This window comes from Ambystoma mexicanum, chromosome 1p (genome assembly GCF_040938575.1).
Source record: "Ambystoma mexicanum isolate Mex_15411 chromosome 1p, UKY_AmexF1_1, whole genome shotgun sequence".
NCBI classification, from domain to species: Eukaryota; Metazoa; Chordata; class Amphibia; order Caudata; family Ambystomatidae; genus Ambystoma; species Ambystoma mexicanum.
The window spans coordinates 3,441,039-3,459,618 of record NC_090921.1 but is presented as its reverse complement, the minus strand read 5'-3'; the positions used below and the strand labels follow the sequence as shown (position 1 = coordinate 3,459,618).

At 48.1% G+C, this 18,580-nt stretch overlaps 3 non-coding genes across 3 annotated transcripts; all 3 read right to left on the bottom strand.

Annotated features, from left to right (window-relative positions):
- Positions 1–2,850: 2,850 nt before the first annotated feature.
- On the bottom strand, positions 2,851–2,924 carry TRNAI-AAU (transfer RNA isoleucine (anticodon AAU)). The gene has a single exon. It is a non-coding gene; the product is annotated as a tRNA-Ile (tRNA).
- Positions 2,925–6,416: 3,492 nt separating this feature from the next.
- TRNAI-AAU (transfer RNA isoleucine (anticodon AAU)) lies at positions 6,417–6,490 on the bottom strand. Its single transcript has one exon. It is a non-coding gene; the product is annotated as a tRNA-Ile (tRNA).
- Positions 6,491–10,002: 3,512 nt separating this feature from the next.
- Positions 10,003–10,076, bottom strand: TRNAI-AAU (transfer RNA isoleucine (anticodon AAU)). Its single transcript has one exon. It is a non-coding gene; the product is annotated as a tRNA-Ile (tRNA).
- Positions 10,077–18,580: the final 8,504 nt, after the last annotated feature.

Below are 18,580 nucleotides of genomic sequence, written 5' to 3'. Positions count from 1 at the left end.
TTTTAAACAAAAGAAGCGGCTAAGCGAGCAAAGGTGTGACCCCAGAATGCCACAGCACACACCCAGCAGGCAGCCTTTTCATTCAAGGAGTCACATGCTGCAATGCTTTACCACAGGCTCCTTGAATGAAAGTGATGCCTGCTGCTGATGGCTCTGTACTCTGAAACAGGAGGAGGTCTGAACTGCCCAGCTTGCCTTTTGTTTCTGAGTAAATAGCCATCAGCCAGCGTGAGTAGCGCAGGGGCTTCATGCTGGGTGATGGCTATTTACTCAGAAACAAAAGGAGGCCTGGCAGTCCAGCCCTCCTCCTGTTTCAGAGTACAGAGCCACCAGGCAGCCCGCACTGGACGGTTGCACCTGCTGCTTGCAGGTGACAGCACTTCGGTTTAGAAAAAAAGAAAAGGCAATTACTTTTTTTCTAATCCATAGTGCTGACACCTGCAGGCAGCTTGTGTAACCGTGCAGCCGCTGCACGGGCGGCCTCAGGTGTCAGCATGGCTGGGGCTAGTCGGGGGTGAGTCCCCGGCAGGGCCCCGGCTTAGGAGCCTTTTCTGGAGACTGCCGGATCTCGGCCCATGCTAGCCCCAGCCCACTTAAAGCTCTGCCTCTAAGTATCAAAGACTGATGATGCTCCTTGAAATGTCTTTTTTCCGGGAAGTCACTTCTGTCCGTGTATCTCACCAGGAACTGGATGTGTTGCCTGCAGGTTACATATCGATTGCTGTGGTAGGTGCATTAACCCACTAGGCGAGCTTATCAGGTGTCAAACCTGGGACTTGCAAGACACACATGCACACAAACACATGCTGCAAAAAACTGGACTTCCTCTGAGGCATCAGGTTGAATGTTGGTGCATGTCCCTTCCTTCATCTAGTATTACTTCCATTGGCCAATGGCAACCATTTTCCACCCCAATGTTGAGGATATTTAGTTTCACAAAGAGAGATTAATCATTGGGGGTGCGAGGCATGTAAAATCTGGCCCAGCATTAAGTCTTTGTCTTCACCCTGGGGCGTATGTTGATATGGGCAGAGATGTCTCCTGCCACTGTACCCGGGGACGTCAGTTGGGGGTTGCTAGAGGTCGCATCTGCGACCTCTGAGGTCTCCCTTGCGACATCTGTGTTCTCCCTTGCAACCTCTTGAAAAAAGTTCTCTTTTTTTGTTTTTTTTGGGGGGGTTTTGTAATGCAAGCTCCTAGGCTGTGGCCAGCACCATGTAGCTCTTTACTTCTGGAGTGGCTGGCTTTCTTGTTCAGGGCTGTTAAGAAAAATAAGAACAATAAGAACAGGAGTGCCAAAAGTCTAACACTTTCAGCACTGACCCTAAATAAGAAAGAATAGGAATACCAAATAATGTGTCTTTCTGGAATGCTATACAATCATTGCTAGACTCATTAAAGGTTTATTTCAGGCACACTTCAGGGGGTGAGTCACTGATTTAGTCTGTTCTTAAACGCCTCAACTCAGCCTTTCATCTTTCTGAGGTCGATAAATGAGTACCAACACATGTTGGGTGATATTGGGTGTATATTTTTACAATATAAAGCGCTTTTGCGTAAGTGCTATATAATAACACATCATTATCATTTGGTCATGGACTTCTGCTTGCATTCACAGTAATTTGGGAATATGGGCCTATACACTCTGATCTTAACAATACATATGGCGATCCATTCTTGTATGAAATGTACATCACACTATAGTGATATTCTAACCATATTTTTCGTGGTGTACAATGCTATGTGATGCCACTTCCTGTTTCGTCAACGGGTGAAAGGTTGTGTTCCATCGCTTCCTGCGATATCACTTCAGGGCGGGGTCAAATGACATCACTTCCTGTGATGTCATCAGGGGGTCAAGGGTCGTGTGATGTCACTTCCGCTACCCCTGGCATTTTGGTGAAATGACGTCCCTTTGGTGTTGCTGCCTGTTAATGATTGCTTAAACACTCTCTGCTCTCAAAGCTGTGAGATTTCTTGTGCTCTTGCTTACTCCCCATTCCAAGCCGCTTCTACCCCGCCGTACTGAGCATCGTTGCGCAGTCATGCCTCCTGCCTGCAACATTTTCAGTTGAGTGGGTGACAGCCCTGCTATCATTTTCCAGATACCTTCTCCATTTACAGGAATTCTAATCAATTGCCTTTGCACTCACACATTTGCCGGGTATGGTTATCATTTGCACAGGTAATCAATCAGTTGCCATTTTTTGGCAATGACTGCCCAGGTCCCATAGCATTTGCCAGGATCAGAAGCTGGGCACGGCTAAGTGGGGCAGGGATGCTGCTGATAGGATATCCCAGCAGGTCCTTGACCTATTCCAAACAATGAGACCTTGTAGAGGATACCAAGTGGAAAGATTGGTACACAGCGATTTGATTGATGGGGGACCTGCAAAAAAGGGGGGATCCTCAGGGGGTGTCCAAAGTTTAAGTTACCCATGGCGGGCCAGAGGGGTGCTGTGCTGCGATGTTGGGCCCATCTCCTCCCCGCAGGGTGATCCGACTCCCACAATTCAGAAGCCAGAAGACTCCTGAGATGTCAGCACACTGCAAAGTTGGAGTGATGTTATCAATTTGGGACTGGCGGGAAATACCTGTGCTGCCACCGCCGGCTAAGAAGAGCACCACGGATAGACTGCCTTCTTGCAGTCCTTTTGCTACAGCACTAGGACATGTAGTCATTTCAGGAGCCAAAGAACTGTTTTTGGCATTAGCCAGAGGACGTCTTTGCTTATATTGTGCTATTACTCAGAATTCCACATCGGCTTATTATTTTACAGATTTCATATTCGTCCAATGAGAGTTCTTCATTCATGACGCTCCAATTTTAAAAGGAAACTTAAAAAGGTGTGGCCAGTACAGGGATCGAACCCGCGACCTTGGCGTTATTAGCACCACGCTCTAACCAACTGAGCTAACCGGCCATTAACACTCACGGTCACAGCAACAGCTACTAGCAGCCGCTGTCAGCAGAAAAATGTTCTTAGTACATTCCTATTGAGCCCTTAGCGCCTGCGGTCAGCACATGGGAAGGCGACTTGCAGCCCATGATACGCGCCTGACAAGATGGAGCAGGTGACATCTAGACCATTCTTTGGCATGCACTGGATAAGAGCATTTGCACAAGATGTCGTCTTTGGGCCAGTTACAACCACTTTTGGGAAGGCTTACTGCTGCCACGGACTGCTGCCATTATAGACTCCATGCTCGAGGCTACATTATGAGGGGCAGCTGTCCTGGCCAAGCCTCAATGCCTAATGACTATAGAGTTGCTCCATATATAATACTAGTCCAATTTAGGTATTTTGCACCACAAAGTTATTTGCCACTTGGCTTACTTATGGCAACCTATTCTAAAGTCACTTCCAAGGTGACTCTAAGCAGTGCTTTAAGTGGGATTAGAAATTGAGGGGGGCTCTCGTTAGGGGGCGTGGCCTAGGCATGGGTGTGCTTAGTCCACGCCCCCATCAAGAACCCCCCTCACCTAAGAGTTGGGGGCTGCTAAAAGAAGCAGAGCTGGGATGCACTGGCATTATTACCTTTAATGCGCACAGCCCCTCCTTTTAAACAAAAGAAGCGGCTAAGCGGAGCAAAGGTGTGACCCCAGAATGCCACAGCACACACCCAGCAGGCAGCCTTTTCATTCAAGGAGCCACATGCTGCAATGCTTTACCACAGGCTTCTTGAATGAAAGTGATGCCTGCTGCTGATGGCCCTGTACTCTGAAACAGGAGGAGGTCTGAACTGCCCAGCTTGCCTTTTGTTTCTGAGTAAATAGCCATCAGCCAGCGTGAGTAGCGCAGGGGCTTCATGCTGGGTGATGGCTATTTACTCAGAAACAAAAGGAGGCCTGGCAGTCCAGCCCTCCTCCTGTTTCAGAGTACAGAGCCACCAGGCAGCCCGCACTGGACGGTTGCACCTGCTGCTTGCAGGTGACAGCACTTCGGTTTAGAAAAAAAGAAAAGGCAATTACTTTTTTTCTAATCCGTAGTGCTGACACCTGCAGGCAGCTTGTGTAACCGTGCAGCCGCTGCACGGGCGGCCTCAGGTGTCAGCATGGCTGGGGCTAGTCGGGGGTGAGTCCCCGGCAGGGCCCCGGCTTAGGAGCCTTTTCTGGAGACTGCCGGATCTCGGCCCATGCTAGCCCCAGCCCACTTAAAGCTCTGCCTCTAAGTATCAAAGACTGATGATGCTCCTTGAAATGTCTTTTTTCCGGGAAGTCACTTCTGTCCGTGTATCTCACCAGGAACTGGATGTGTTGCCTGCAGGTTACATATCGATTGCTGTGGTAGGTGCATTAACCCACTAGGCGAGCTTATCAGGTGTCAAACCTGGGACTTGCAAGACACACATGCACACAAACACATGCTGCAAAAAACTGGACTTCCTCTGAGGCATCAGGTTGAATGTTGGTGCATGTCCCTTCCTTCATCTAGTATTACTTCCATTGGCAAATGGCAACCATTTTCCACCCCAATGTTGAGGATATTTAGTTTCACAAAAAGAGATTAATCATTGGGGGTGCGAGGCATGTAAAATCTGGCCCAGCATTAAGTCTTTGTCTTCACCCTGGGGCGTATGTTGATATGGGCAGAGATGTCTCCTGCCACTGTACCCGGGGACGTCAGTTGGGGGTTGCTAGAGGTCGCATCTGCGACCTCTGAGGTCTCCCTTGCGACATCTGTGTTCTCCCTTGCAACCTCTTGAAAAAAGTTCTCTTTTTTTGTTTTTTTGGGGGGGGGTTTTGTAATGCAAGCTCCTAGGCTGTGGCCAGCACCATGTAGCTCTTTACTTCTGGAGTGGCTGGCTTTCTTGTTCAGGGCCGTTAAAAAAAATAAGAAAAATAAGAACAGGAGTGCCAAAAGTCTAACACTTTCAGCACTGACCCTAAATAAGAAAGAATAGGAATACCAAATAATGCGTCTTTCTGGAATGCTATACAATCATTGATAGACTCATTAAAGGTTTATTTCAGGCACACTTCAGGGGGTGAGTCACTGATTTAGTCTGTTCTTAAACGCCTCAACTCAGCCTTTCATCTTTCAGAGGTCGATAAATGAGTACCAACACATGTTGGGTGATATTGGGTGTATATTTTTACAATATAAAGCGCTTAAGCGTAAGTGCTATATAATAACACATCATTATCATTTGGTCATGGACTTCTGCTTGCATTCACAGTAATTTGGGAATATGGGCCTATACACTCTGATCTTAACAATACATATGGCGATCCATTCTTGTATGAAATGTACATCACACTATAGTGATATTCTAACCATATTTTTCGTGGTGTACAATGCTATGTGATGCCACTTCCTGTTTCGTCAACGGGTGAAAGGTTGTGTTCCATCGCTTCCTGCGATATCACTTCAGGGTGGGGTCAAATGACATCACTTCCTGTGATGTCATCAGGGGGTCAAGGGTCGTGTGATGTCACTTCCGCTACCCCTGGCATTTTGGTGAAATGACGTCCCTTTGGTGTTGCTGGCTGTTAATGATTGCTTAAACACTCTCTGCTCTCAAAGCTGTGAGATTTGTTGTGCTCTTGCTTACTCCCCATTCCAAGCCGCTTCTACCCCGCCGTACTGAGCATCGTTGCGCAGTCATGCCTCCTGCCTGCAACATTTTCAGTTGAGTGGGTGACAGCCCTGTTATCATTTTCCAGATACCTTCTCCATTTACAGGAATTCTAATCAATTGCCTTTGCACTCACACATTTGCCGGGTATGGTTATCATTTGCACAGGTAATCAATCAGTTGCCATTTTTTGGCAATGACTGCCCAGGTCCCATAGCATTTGCCAGGATCAGAAGCTGGGCACGGCTAAGTGGGGCAGGGATGCTGCTGATAGGATATCCCAGCAGGTCCTTGACCTATTCCAAACAATGAGACCTTGTAGAGGATACCAAGTGGAAAGATTGGTACACAGCGATTTGATTGATGGGGGACCTGCAAAAAAGGGGGGATCCTCAGGGGGTGTCCAAAGTTTAAGTTACCCATGGCGGGCCAGAGGGGTGCTGTGCTGCGATGTTGGGCCCATCTCCTCCCCGCAGGGTGATCCGACTCCCACAATTCAGAAGCCAGAAGACTCCTGAGATGTCAGCACACTGCAAAGTTGGAGTGATGTTATCAATTTGGGACTGGCGGGAAATACCTGTGCTGCCACCACCGGCTAAGAAGAGGAGGACCACGGATAGACTGCCTTCTTGCAGTCCTTTTGCTACAGCACTAGGACATGTAGTAATTTCAGGAGCCAAAGAACTGTTTTTGGCATTAGCCAGAGGACGTCTTTGCTTATATTGTGCTATTACTCAGAATTCCACATCGGCTTATTATTTTACAGATTTCATATTCGTCCAATGAGAGTTCTTCATTCATGACGCTCCAATTTTAAAACGAAACTTAAAAAGGTGTGGCCAGTACGGGGATCGAACCCGTGACCTTAGCGTAATTAGCACGACGCTCTAACCAACTGAGCTAACCGGCCATTAATACTCTGGGTCACAGCAACAGCTACTAGCATCCGCTGTCAGCAGAAAAATGTTCTTAGTACATTCCTATTGAGCCCTTAGCGCCTACAGTCAGCACATGGGAAGGCGACTTGCAGCCCATGAGACGCGCCTGACAAGATGGAGCAGGTGACATCTAGACCATTCTTTGGCATGCACTGGATAAGAGCATTTGCACAAGATGTCGTCTTTGGGCCAGTTACAACCACTTTTGGAAAGGCTTACTGCTGCCACGGACTGCTGCCATTATAGACTCCACGCTCGAGGCTACATTATGAGGGGCAGCTGTCCTGGCCAAGCCTCAATGTCTAATGACTATAGAGTTGCTCCATATATAATACTAGTCCAATTTAGGTATTTTGCACCACAAAGTTATTTGCCACTTGGCTTACTTATGGCAACCTATTCTAAAGTCACTTACAAGGTGACTCTAAGCAGTGCTTTAAGTGGGATTAGAAATTGAGGGGGGCTCTCGTTAGGGGGCGTGGCCTAGGCATGGGTGTGCTTAGTCCACGCCCCCATCAAGAACCCCCCTCACCTAAGAGTTGGGGGCTGCTAAAAGAAGCAGAGCTGGGATGCACTGGCATTATTACCTTTAATGCGCACAGCCCCTCCTTTTAAACAAAAGAAGCGGCTAAGCGGAGCAAAGGTGTGACCCCAGAATGCCACAGCACACACCCAGCAGGCAGCCTTTTCATTCAAGGAGCCACATGCTGCAATGCTTTACCACAGGCTCCTTGAATGAAAGTGATGCCTGCTGCTGATGGCTCTGTACTCTGAAACAGGAGGAGGTCTGAACTGCCCAGCTTGCCTTTTGTTTCTGAGTAAATAGCCATCAGCCAGCGTAAGTAGCGCAGGGGCTTCATGCTGGGTGATGGCTATTTACTCAGAAACAAAAGGAGGCCTGGCAGTCCAGCCCTCCTCCTGTTTCAGAGTACAGAGCCACCAGGCAGCCTGCACTGGACGGTTGCACCTGCTGCTTGCAGGTGACAGCACTTTGGTTTAGAAAAAAAGAAAAGGCAATTACTTTTTTTCTAATCCGTAGTGCTGACACCTGCAGGCAGCTTGTGTAACCGTGCAGCCGCTGCACGGGCGGCCTCAGGTGTCAGCATGGCTGGGGCTAGTCCGGGATGAGTCCCCGGCAGGGCCCCGGCTTAGGAGCCTTTTCTGGAGACTGCCGGATCTCGGCCCATGCTAGCCCCAGCACACTTAAAGCTCTGCCTCTAAGTATCAAAGACTGATGATGCTCCTTGAAATGTCTTTTTTCCGGGAAGTCACTTCTGTCTGTGTATCTCACCAGGAACTGGATGTGTTGCCTGCAGGTTACATATAGATTGCTGTGGTAGGTGCATTAACCCACTAGGCGAGCTTATCAGGTGTCAAACCTGGGACTTGCAAGACACACATGAACACAACACATGCTGCAAAAAACTGGACTTCCTCTGAGGCATCAGGTTGAATGTTGGTGCATGTCCCTTCCTTCATCTAGTATTACTTCCATTGGCCAATGGCAACCATTTTCCACCCCAATGTTGAGGATATTTAGTTTCACAAAGAGAGATTAATCATTGGGGGTGCGAGGCATGTAAAATCTGGCCCAGCATTAAGTCTTTGTCTTCACCCTGGGGCGTATGTTGATATGGGCAGAGATGTCTCCTGCCACTGTACCCGGGGACGTCAGTTGGGGGTTGCTAGAGGTCGCATCTGCGACCTCTGAGGTCTCCCTTGCGACATCTGTGTTCTCCCTTGCAACCTCTTGAAAAAAGTTCTCTTTTTTTGTTTTTTTGGGGGGGGGGGGGGTTGTAATGCAAGCTCCTAGGCTGTGGCCAGCACCATGTAGCTCTTTACTTCTGGAGTGGCTGGCTTTCTTGTTCAGGGCCGTTAAAAAAAATAAGAACAATAAGAACAGGAGTGCCAAAAGTCTAACACTTTCGGCACTGACCCTAAATAAGAAAGAATAGGAATACCAAATAATGTGTCTTTCTGGAATGCTATACAATCATTGATAGACTCATTAAAGGTTTATTTCAGGCACACTTCAGGGGGTGAGTCACTGATTTAGTCTGTTCTTAAATGCCTCAACTCAGCCTTTCATCTTTCTGAGGTCGATAAATGAGTACCAACACATGTTGGGTGATATTGGGTGTATATTTTTACAATATAAAGCGCTTAAGCGTAAGTGCTATATAATAACACATCATTATCATTTGGTCATGGACTTCTGCTTGCATTCACAGTAATTTGGGAATATGGGCCTATACACTCTGATCTTAACAATACATATGGCGATCCATTCTTGTATGAAATGTACATCACATTATGTACATCACACTATAGTGATATTGTAACCATATTTTTCGTGGTGTACAATGCTATGTGATGCCACTTGCTGTTTCGTCAACGGGTGAAAGGTTGTGTTCCATCGCTTCCTGCGATATCACTTCAGGGTGGGGTCAAATGACATCACTTCCTGTGATGTCATCAGGGGGTCAAGGGTCGTGTGATGTCACTTCCGCTACCCCTGGCATTTTGGTGAAATGACGTCCCTTTGGTGTTGCTGCCTGTTAATGATTGCTTAAACACTCACTCTCTGCTCTCAAAGCTGTGAGATTTGTTGTGCTCTTGCTTACTCCCATTCCAAGCCGCTTCTACCCCGCCGTACTGAGCATCGTTGCGCAGTCATGCCTCCTGCCTGCAACATTTTCAGTTGAGTGGGTGACAGCCCTGTTATCATTTGCCAGATGCCTTCTCCATTTACAGGAATTGTAATCAATTGCCTTTGCACTCACACATTTGCCGGGCATGGTTATCATTTGCACAGGTAATCAATCAGTTGCCATTCTTTGGCAATGACTGCCCAGGTCCCATAGCATTTGCCAGGATCAGAAGCTGGGCACGGCTAAGTGGGGCAGGGATGCTGCTGATAGGATATCCCAGCAGGTCCTTGACCTATTCCAAACAATGAGACCTTGTAGAGGAAACCAAGAGGAAAGATTGGTACACAGCGATTTGATTGATGGGGGGCCTGCAAAAAAGGGGGGATTCTCAGGGGGTGTCCAAAGTTTAAGTTACCCATGGCGGGCCAGAGGGGTGCTGTGCTGCGATGTTGGGCCCATCTCCTCCCCGCAGGGTGATCCGACTCCCACAATTCAGAAGCCAGAAGACTCCTGAGATGTCAGCACACTGCAAACTTGGAGTGATGTTATCAATTTGGGACTGGCGGGAAATACCTGTGCTGCCACCGCCGGCTAAGAAGAGGAGGACCATGGATAGACTGCCTTCTTGCAGTCCTTTTGCTACAGCACTAGGACATGTAGTCATTTCAGGAGCCAAAGAACTGTTTTTGGCATTAGCCAGAGGACGTCTTTGCTTATATTGTGCTATTACTCAGAATTCCACATCGGCTTATTATTTTACAGATTTCATATTCGTCCAATGAGAGTTCTTCATTCATGACGCTCCAATTTTAAAAGGAAACTTTAAAAAGGTGTGGCCAGTACGGGGATCGAACCCGCGACCTTGGCGTTATTAGCACCACGCTCTAACCAACTGAGCTAACCGGCCATTAATACTCACGGTCACAGCAACAGCTACTAGCAGTCGCTGTCAGCAGAAAAATGTTCTTAGTACATTCCTATTGAGCCCTTAGCGCCTACAGTCAGCACATGGGAAGGCGACTTGCAGCCCATGAGACGCGCCTGACAAGATGGAGCAGGTGACATCTAGACCATTCTTTGGCATGCACTGGATAAGAGCATTTGCACAAGATGTCGTCTTTGGGCCAGTTACAACCACTTTTGGGAAGGCTTACTGCTGCCACGGACTGCTGCCATTATAGACTCCACGCTCGAGGCTACATTATGAGGGGCAGCTGTCCTGGACAAGCCTCAATGCCTAATGACTATAGAGTTGCTCCATATATAATACTAGTCCAATTTAGGTATTTTGCACCACAAAGTTATTTGCCACTTGGCTTACTTATGGCAACCTATTCTAAAGTCACTTCCAAGGTGACTCTAAGCAGTGCTTTAAGTGGGATTAGAAATTGAGGGGGGCTCTCGTTAGGAGGCGTGGCCTAGGCATGGGTGTGCTTAGTCCACGCCCCCATCAAGAACCCCCCTCACCTAAGAGTTGGGGGCTGCTAAAAGAAGCAGAGCTGGGATGCACTGGCATTATTACCTTTAATGCGCACAGCCCCTCCTTTTAAACAAAAGAAGCGGCTAAGCGGAGCAAAGGTGTGACCCCAGAATGCCACAGCACACACCCAGCAGGCAGCCTTTTCATTCAAGGAGCCACATGCTGCAATGCTTTACCACAGGCTCCTTGAATGAAAGTGATGCCTGCTGCTGATGGCTCTGTACTCTGAAACAGGAGGAGGTCTGAACTGCCCAGCTTGCCTTTTGTTTCTGAGTAAATAGCCATCAGCCAGCGTGAGTAGCGCAGGGGCTTCATGCTGGGTGATGGCTATTTACTCAGAAACAAAAGGAGGCCTGGCAGTCCAGCCCTCCTCCTGTTTCAGAGTACAGAGCCACCAGGCAGCCCGCACTGGACGGTTGCACCTGCTGCTTGCAGGTGACAGCACTTCGGTTTAGAAAAAAAGAAAAGGCAATTACTTTTTTTCTAATCCGTAGTGCTGACACCTGCAGGCAGCTTGTGTAACCGTGCAGCCGCTGCACGCGCGGCCTCAGGTGTCAGCATGGCTGGGGCTAGTTGGGGGTGAGTCCCCGGCAGGGCCCCGGTTTAGGAGCCTTTTCTGGAGACTGCCGGATCTCGGCCCATGCTAGCCCCAGCCCACTTAAAGCTCTGCCTCTAAGTATCAAAGACTGATGATGCTCCTTGAAATGTCTTTTTTCCGGGAAGTCACTTCTGTCCGTGTATCTCACCAGGAACTGGATGTGTTGCCTGCAGGTTACATATCGATTGCTGTGGTAGGTGCATTAACCCACTAGGCGAGCTTATCAGGTGTCAAACCTGGGACTTGCAAGACACACATGCACACAAACACATGCTGCAAAAAACTGGACTTCCTCTGAGGCATCAGGTTGAATGTTGGTGCATGTCCCTTCCTTCATCTAGTATTACTTCCATTGGCCGATGGCAACCATTTTCCACCCCAATGTTGAGGATATTTAGTTTCACAAAGAGAGATTAATCATTGGGGGTGCGAGGCATGTAAAATCTGGCCCAGCATTAAGTCTTTGTCTTCACCCTGGGGCGTATGTTGATATGGGCAGAGATGTCTCCTGCCACTGTACCCGGGGACGTCAGTTGGGGGTTGCTAGAGGTCGCATCTGCGACCTCTGAGGTCTCCCTTGCGACATCTGTGTTCTCCCTTGCAACCTCTTGAAAAAAGTTCTCTTTTTTTGTTTTTTTGGGGGGGGTTTGTAATGCAAGCTCCTAGGCTGTGGCCAGCACCATGTAGCTCTTTACTTCTGGAGTGGCTGGCTTTCTTGTTCAGGGCCGTTAAAAAAAATAAGAACAATAAGAACAGGAGTGCCAAAAGTCTAACACTTTCAGCACTGACCCTAAATAAGAAAGAATAGGAATACCAAATAATGTGTCTTTCTGGAATGCTATACAATCATTGCTAGACTCATTAAAGGTTTATTTCAGGCACACTTCAGGGGGTGAGTCACTGATTTAGTCTGTTCTTAAACGCCTCAACTCAGCCTTTCATCTTTCTGAGGTCGATAAATGAGTACCAACACATGTTGGGTGATATTGGGTGTATATTTTTACAATATAAAGCGCTTAAGCGTAAGTGCTATATAATAACACATCATTATCATTTGGTCATGGACTTCTGCTTGCATTCACAGTAATTTGGGAATATGGGTCTATACACTCTGATCTTAACAATACATATGGCGATCCATTCTTGTATGAAATGTACATCACACTATAGTGATATTGTAACCATATTTTTCATGGTGTACAATGCTATGTGATGCCACTTCCTGTTTCGTCAACGGGTGAAAGGTTGTGTTCCATCGCTTCCTGCGATATCACTTCAGGTCGGGGTCAAATGACATCACTTCCTGTGATGTCATCAGGGGGTCAAGGGTCGTGTGATGTCACTTCCGCTACCCCTGGCATTTTGGTGAAATTACGTCCCTTTGGTGTTGCTGCCTGTTAATGATTGCTTAAACACTCTCTGCTCTCAAAGCTGTGAGATTTGTTGTGCTCTTGCTTACTCCCCATTCCAAGCCGCTTCTACCCCGCCGTACTGAGCATCGTTGCGCAGTCATGCCTCCTGCCTGCAACATTTTCAGTTGAGTGGGTGACAGCCCTGTTATCATTTTCCAGATACCTTCTCCATTTACAGGAATTCTAATCAATTGCCTTTGCACTCACACATTTGCCGGGTATGGTTATCATTTGCACAGGTAATCAATCAGTTGCCATTCTTTGGCAATGACTGCCCAGGTCCCATAGCATTTGCCAGGATCAGAAGCTGGGCACGGCTAAGTGGGGCAGGGATGCTGCTGATAGGATATCCCAGCAGGTCCTTGACCTATTCCAAACAATGAGACCTTGTAGAGGATACCAAGTGGAAAGATTGGTACACAGCGATTTGATTGATGGGGGACCTGCAAAAAAGGGGGGATCCTCAGGGGGTGTCCAAAGTTTAAGTTACCCATGGCGGGCCAGAGGGGTGCTGTGCTGCGATGTTGGGCCCATCTCCTCCCCGCAGGGTGATCCGACTCCCACAATTCAGAAGCCAGAAGACTCCTGAGATGTCAGCACACTGCAAAGTTGGAGTGATGTTATCAATTTGGGACTGGCGGGAAATACCTGTGCTGCCACCGCCGGCTAAGAAGAGGACCACGGATAGACTGCCTTCTTGCAGTCCTTTTGCTACAGCACTAGGACATGTAGTCATTTCAGGAGCCAAAGAACTGTTTTTGGCATTAGCCAGAGGACGTCTTTGCTTATATTGTGCTATTACTCAGAATTCCACATCGGCTTATTATTTTACAGATTTCATATTCGTCCAATGAGAGTTCTTCATTCATGACGCTCCAATTTTAAAAGGAAACTTAAAAAGGTGTGGCCAGAACAGGGATCGAACCCGCAACCTTAGCGTTATTAGCACCACGCTCTAACCAACTGAGCTAACCGGCCATTAATACTCATGGTCACAGCAACAGCTACTAGCAGCCGCTGTCAGCAGAAAAATGTTCTTAGTACATTCCTATTGAGCCCTTAGCGCCTACAGTTAGCACATGGGAAGGCGACTTGCAGCCCATGAGACGCGCCTGACAAGATGGAGCAGGTGACATCTAGACCATTCTTTGGCATGCACTGGATAAGAGCATTTGCACAAGATGTCGTCTTTGGGCCAGTTACAACCACTTTTGGGAAGGCTTACTGCTGCCACGGACTGCTGCCATTATAGACTCCACGCTCGAGGCTACATTATGAGGGGCAGCTGTCCTGGCCAAGCCTCAATGCCTAATGACTATAGAGTTGCTCCATATATAATACTAGTCCAATTTAGGTATTTTGCACCACAAAGTTATTTGCCACTTGGCTTACTTATGGCAACCTATTCTAAAGTCACTTCCAAGGTGACTCTAAGCAGTGCTTTAAGTGGGATTAGAAATTGAGGGGGGCTCTCGTTAGGGGGCGTGGCCTAGGCATGGGTGTGCTTAGTCCACGCCCCCATCAAGAACCCCCCTCACCTAAGAGTTGGGGGCTGCTAAAAGAAGCAGAGCTGGGATGCACTGGCATTATTACCTTTAATGCGCACAGCCCCTCCTTTTAAACAAAAGAAGCGGCTAAGCGGAGCAAAGGTGTGACCCCAGAATGCCACAGCACACACCCAGCAGGCAGCCTTTTCATTCAAGGAGCCACATGCTGCAATGCTTTACCACAGGCTCCTTGAATGAAAGTGATGCCTGCTGCTGATGGCTCTGTACTCTGAAACAGGAGGAGGTCTGAACTGCCCAGCTTGCCTTTTGTTTCTGAGTAAATAGCCATCAGCCAGCGTGAGTAGCGCAGGGGCTTCATGCTGGGTGATGGCTATTTACTCAGAAACAAAAGGAGGCCTGGCAGTCCAGCTCTCCTCCTGTTTCAGAGTACAGAGCCACCAGGCAGCCCGCACTGGACGGTTGCACCTGCTGCTTGCAGGTGACAGCACTTCGGTTTAGAAAAAAAGAAAAGGCAATTACTTTTTTTCTAATCTGTAGTGCTGACACCTGCAGGCAGCTTGTGTAACCGTGCAGCCGCTGCACGGGCGGCCTCAGGTGTCAGCATGGCTGGGGCTAGTCGGGGGTGAGTCCCCGGCAGGGCCCCGGCTTAGGAGCCTTTTCTGGAGTCTGCCGGATCTCGGCCCATGCTAGCCCCAGCCCACTTAAAGCTCTGCCTCTAAGTATCAAAGACTGATGATGCTCCTTGAAATGTCTTTTTTCCGGGAAGTCACTTCTGTCCGTGTATCTCACCAGGAACTGGATGTGTTGCCTGCAGGTTACATATCGATTGCTGTGGTAGGTGCATTAACCCACTAGGCGAGCTTATCAGGTGTCAAACCTGGGACTTGCAAGACACACATGCACACAAACACATGCTGCAAAAAACTGGACTTCCTCTGAGGCATCAGGTTGAATGTTGGTGCATGTCCCTTCCTTCATCTAGTATTACTTCCATTGGCCAATGGCAACCATTTTCCACCCCAATGTTGAGGATATTTAGTTTCACAAAGAGAGATTAATCATTGGGGGTGCGAGGCATGTAAAATCTGGCCCAGCATTAAGTCTTTGTCTTCACCCTGGGGCGTATGTTGATATGGGCAGAGATGTCTCCTGCCACTGTACCCGGGGACGTCAGTTGGGGGTTGCTAGAGGTCGCATCTGCGACCTCTGAGGTCTCCCTTGCGACATCTGTGTTCTCCCTTGCAACCTCTTGAAAAAAGTTCTCTTTTTTTGTTTTTTTGGGGGGGTTTTGTAATGCAAGCTCCTAGGCTGTGGCCAGCACCATGTAGCTCTTTACTTCTGGAGTGGCTGGCTTTCTTGTTCAGGGCCGTTAAAAAAAATAAGAACAGGAGTGCCAAAAGTCTAACACTTTCAGCACTGACCCTAAATAAGAAAGAATAGGAATACCAAATAATGTGTCTTTCTGGAATGCTATACAATCATTGATAGACTCATTAAAGGTTTATTTCAGGCACACTTCAGGGGGTGAGTCACTGATTTAGTCTGTTCTTAAACGCCTCAACTCAGCCTTTCATCTTTCTGAGGTCGATAAATGAGTACCAACACATGTTGGGTGATATTGGGTGTATATTTTTACAATATAAAGCGCTTAAGCGTAAGTGCTATATAATAACACATCATTATCATTTGGTCATGGACTTCTGCTTGCATTCACAGTAATTTGGGAATATGGGCCTATACACTCTGATCTTAACAATACATATGGCGATCCATTCTTGTATGAAATGTACATCACACTATAGTGATATTGTAACCATATTTTTCGTGGTGTACAATGCTATGTGATGCCACTTCCTGTTTCGTCAATGGGTGAAAGGTTGTGTTCCATCGCTTCCTGCGATATCACTTCAGGGTGGGGTCAAATGACATCACTTCCTGTGATGTCATCAGGGGGGTCAAGGGTCGTGTGATGTCACTTCCGCTACCCCTGGCATTTTGGTGAAATGACGTCCCTTTGGTGTTGCTGCCTGTTAATGATTGCTTAAACACTCTCTCCTCTCAAAGCTGTGAGATTTGTTGTGCTCTTGCTTACTCCCCATTCCAAGCCGCTTCTACCCCGCCGTACTGAGCATCGTTGCGCAGTCATGCCTCCTGCCTGCAACATTTTCAGTTGAGTGGGTGACAACCCTGTTATCATTTGCCAGATACCTTCTCCATTTACAGGAATTCTAATCAATTGCCTTTGCACTCACACATTTGCCGGGCATGGTTATCATTTGCACAGGTAATCAATCAGTTGCCATTCTTTGGCAATGACTGCCCAGGTCCCATAGCATTTGCCAGGATCAGAAGCTGGGCAGGGCTAAGTGGGGCAGGGATGCTGCTGATAGGATATCCCAGCAGGTCCTTGACCTTTTCCAAACATTGAGACCTTGTAGAGGAAACCAAGTGGAAAGATTGGTACACAGCGATTTGGTTGATGGGGGACCTGCAAAAAAGGGGGGATCCTCAGGGGGTGTCCAAAGTTTAAGTTACCCATGGCGGGCCAGAGGGGTGCTGTGCTGCGATGTTGGGCCCATCTCCTCCCCGCAGGGTGATCCGACTCCCACAATTCAGAAGCCAGAAGACTCCTGAGATGTCAGCACACTGCAAAGTTGGAGTGATGTTATCAATTTGGGACTGGCGGGAAATACCTGTGCTGCCACCACCGGCTAACAAGAGGAGGACCACGGATAGACTGCCTTCTTGCAGTCCTTTTGCTACAGCACTAGGACATGTAGTCATTTCAGGAGCCAAAGAACTGTTTTTGGCATTAGCCAGAGGACGTCTTTGCTTATATTGTGCTATTACTCAGAATTCCACATCGGCTTATTATTTTACAGATTTCATATTCGTCCAATGAGAGTTCTTCATTCATGACGCTCCAATTTTAAAACGAAACTTAAAAAGGTGTGGCCAGTACGGGGATCGAACCCGCGACCTTGGCGTAATTAGCACCACGCTCTAACCAACTGAGGTATCCGGCCATTAATACTCTTGGTCACAGCAACAGCTACTAGCAGCCGCTGTCAGCAGAACAATGTTCTTAGTACATTCCCATTCAGCCCTTAGCGCCTGCTGTCAGCACATCGGAAGGCAACTTGCAGCCCAGGAGACGCGGCTGACAAGATGGAGCAGGTGACATCTAGACCATTCTTTGGTATGCACTGGATAAGAGCATTTGCACAAGATGTCGTCTTTGGGCCAGTTACAACCACTTTTGGGAAGGCTTACTGCTGCCACGGACTGCTGCCATTATAGACTCCACGCTCGAGGCTACATTATGAGGGGCAGCTGTCCTGGCCAAGCCTCAATGCCTAATGACTATAGAGTTGCTCCATATATAATACTAGTCCAATTTAGGTATTTTGCACCACAAAGTTATTTGCCACTTGGCTTACTTATGGCAACCTATTCTAAAATCACTTCCAAGGTGACTCTAAGCAGTGCTTTAAGTGGGATTAGAAATTGAGGGGGGCTCTCGTTAGGGGGCGTGGCCTAGGCATGGGTGTGCTTAGTCCACGCCCCCATCAAGAACCCCCCTCACCTAAGAGTTGGGGGCTGCTAAAAGAAGCAGAGCTGGGATGCACTGGCATTATTACCTTTAATGCGCACAGCCCCTCCTTTTAAACAAAAGAAGCGGCTAAGCGGAGCAAAGGTGTGACCCCAGAATGCCACAGCACACACCCAGCAGGCAGCCTTTTCATTCAAGGAGCCACATGCTGCAATGCTTAACCACAGGCTCCTTGAATGAAAGTGATGCCTGCTGCTGATGGCTCTGTACTCTGAAACAGGAGGAGGTCTGAACTGCCCAGCTTGCCTTTTGTTTCTGAGTAAATAGCCATCAGCCAGCGTGAGTAGCGCAGGGGCTTCATGCTGGGTGATGGCTATTTACTCAGAAACAAAAGGAGGCCTGGCAGTCCAGCCCTCCTCCTGTTTCAGAGTACAGAGCCACCAGGCAGCCCGCACTGGACGGTTGCACCTGCTGCTTGCAGGTGACAGCACTTTGGTTTAGAAAAAAAGAAAAGGCAATTACTTTTTTTATAATCCGTAGTGCTGACACCTGCAGGCAGCTTGTGTAACCGTGCAGCCGCTGCACGGGCGGCCTCAGGTGTCAGCATGGCTGGGGCTAGTCAGGGGTGAGTCCCCGGCAGGGCCCCGGCTTAGGAGCCTTTTCTGGAGACTGCCGGATCTCGGCCCATGCTAGCCCCAGCCCACTTAAAGCTCTGCCTCTTAGTATCAAAGACTGATGATGCTCCTCGAAATGTCTTTTTTCCGGGAAGTCACTTCTGTATGTGTATCTCACCAGGAACTGGATGTGTTGCCTGAAGGTTACATATAGATTGCTGTGGTAGGTGCATTAACCCACTAGGC